At 32.5% G+C, this 2,725-nt stretch overlaps 1 non-coding gene across 1 annotated transcript; it reads left to right on the forward strand.

The window, feature by feature from the left end:
• The first annotated feature begins 409 nt into the window (after positions 1-409).
• Positions 410-516, forward strand: LOC118934678 (U6 spliceosomal RNA). Its single transcript, XR_005033546.1, has one exon. It is a non-coding gene; the product is annotated as a U6 spliceosomal RNA (small nuclear RNA).
• The last annotated feature ends 2,209 nt before the right edge of the window (positions 517-2,725 follow it).

Genomic DNA, 2,725 nt, shown 5'->3' on the forward strand with positions numbered 1-2,725 from the left:
AAGAAATTTTAGAAAATAAAAAATATTCATAGTTCCATCATGTGGAAAATAGTATTCTAGACTTGTATGGGTGCATGTATGTTAAGTGTGTAAAAACTTCATAATAAGATTAATAATGGAAATTGTACTATCCATAACATTTTATAACCTATTTAAAGTGTTCTGTGAACACTTTGATATTAAATGATCTTTGCAAAATAATTTTTTATGGCAGCACAGTAGTTCATCATATGGGTGTATCATGAGTTATTTAACCATTTCCTTTTATGCTTTATTTTAGCTATTCTTCCGTTCCCTTTATGGCTTTTATTATTTGCCATTATATTTTATGTCATTAACATTCATGTGCTAAATCTGTAACTGATAGATTTTCCAGAATTAGAATTACTGATCAAAAGTAATGGACATTGTACTCATTTCAGCAGCACATACACTAAAATTGGAATGACACAGGGAAGATTAGCATGCCTCCTGCACAGAGATGACATGCAAACTCATAAATCATTCCATATTTTTAGATGGCAACTAGACTTACTGCAGTGGTCATTTTGCAAGAAAATATATACAAATATCAAATCATTATGTTGTATACCTGAAACGGGGATAATGTTGTATGTCAATTACCCCTCAATTAAAAAATAGCAATGGATATTTTTAGAGCTCTTGGTAGATACTGCCAAATGGCCTTCCAGGTTTGGAAGCTTTTATATGCTTTATAGCAAATGATTGAATTTCCTATTTCACTGTCTCCCCCCCAGTACCAGTAATTAACTTTTAAAACATTAACAATAATATCTCATGGTATTAATTTGCATTATTAGTGAGTTCTAACAATTTTGCGTTTATTGGTTATTTTTCCTCTTAAAAATTAAATTCATGTTTTCAATTTATCTTCTGTTCTGTCTTCATCATTTAAGACAGCTTGGACCCAACAAAGAGAGATAGCTAAATAAGTATTTTTACAATTGACTGAAAATCCACATGGACTTCGACCCACGAACCAATAATACATACAGTTATGGCTCTTCTTCTGTTAATCTTCACAAATTTAATGTTTTTCCTATGAAATGTAGTATTAAGAAAAAATGTGATTTTTCTTTCTCCTTCCTATGGTCCTATGAGACATTCTTTCAGTTGAAACTTTTCATTTTCACTGTTCTTCATAGATCATTAGTAGGAACTCTTGGTTTATAGGACAATGTATGGACAACATATTTATTGAACTCTAATTGTGTGTCTAAATGAATGCACCAGCCACGCAACTATAAATGTAAGTCTTTAAAATAATAATTTGCATAATTAGCTGACAGGAAAACATGAGTTATTATTTAAGTTCATATATAGCATTACATCATCAAGTGTTAATTTATACTATGTTCTTTCCAGAATGATTGAGCTGTTTGGTAGTTTCATTTATGGCTCATGCTTAGATCCATTTTACAGTGTAGATAATGTTGAGATAATAGGAATTTATAGTTAGCTCTGACAAGAGGCCATAAAATAAATGACTGGATGTTTTCTCTATTGCTGCAGGCTCAATTTATAACATAAAGTACTTAATAATTGTTAGTAATGAACCCGCTGTGGTTGGTATATAGATACAGCTGGAAATCACATCTGTTACCAGACAGCCTAAGTTGAGTAAAGCATAAACACTGCAGGGAACTAATAGCTACAAAAGGAAATGACATCACAGAGCCATAGGAAGTGCCCATAGATGTTAACTGCACCGAGACAGAAGACATGTAGGATAGATTCTGGGAGAAATGACAGAAAACTTGGCTCTCTTTAAAAATTTTCTTCCATGTGGGTCCCAAATGTCTTTGATTGTGATCCAGAGGTCCACGGTCAATCCATATATTTAATATTCGTAAAGCTTATATCCTAATTTTTAGATAAAAGCAAATAAATATAGTCCAAATTCATCCTACCAAGTTATCTTTCGAGGCTTATCTTCTGCTACCCTTCTTGAAACATTCTGTTGTTCCATTCAAATTGGAACATTCAATTTGTTTTTATAGACTTTTGCTTTCCTGCCTGTATGCTTTACCTTATATTGGTAACTACACTTGAGATAATTTCTCTCAAACTATTTCAAAAGAGAAAGAACTCTTCTTCTTAAAATTAATTAATTAATTAATTAATTCTCATTTGTCCCTATTCTCAAGTTTCATTCCCCTCATTCGCCATTGGCAAGCATCCTAGTATATTTCAGTTCTCTTTGATTATATGTAGTCTTACAAAATATGCTTTGTTTCGTGTGTCTGTTTTTTAATTTATGGAAATCACAGTAAACGACAGATTTCATTTCCCTTCTTTAATGTAGCTCTGAAGTGCCAACCATGTGCTCTGTGACCATCTAGTCCATTCTTTCAAAATATTACATAAAACTCCATGTGTACCCTCCAAAACTGATTTGTTTCCCTCCCAGTCAGTGATAGAAAGTCAGACTGCTCTGAATCCCTATCACAATAAACAGGGTGACAATGAGCATTTTTATGTATGTCAGTTGTGGATCTATAGGATAATTTCTTCAGGCTACATAGAGCATGTGCAAACTTGATTTGGCTAAATGCTGACAGATAACTCTTGAGAATGTTTCACAAATCTCCCAGCAGGAGAGCAAGTGGGTTCTTACAACCGTACATTCTATCAATAGTTGAGATTGCCTAGTTTTATATTTTAACCAAATTAACAGAGATTAGGTGATATTTCATCATTGTTT

The sequence above is a fragment of the Manis pentadactyla genome, chromosome 13 (genome assembly GCF_030020395.1).
Source record: "Manis pentadactyla isolate mManPen7 chromosome 13, mManPen7.hap1, whole genome shotgun sequence".
In the NCBI taxonomy this organism is placed as follows: Eukaryota; Metazoa; Chordata; class Mammalia; order Pholidota; family Manidae; genus Manis; species Manis pentadactyla.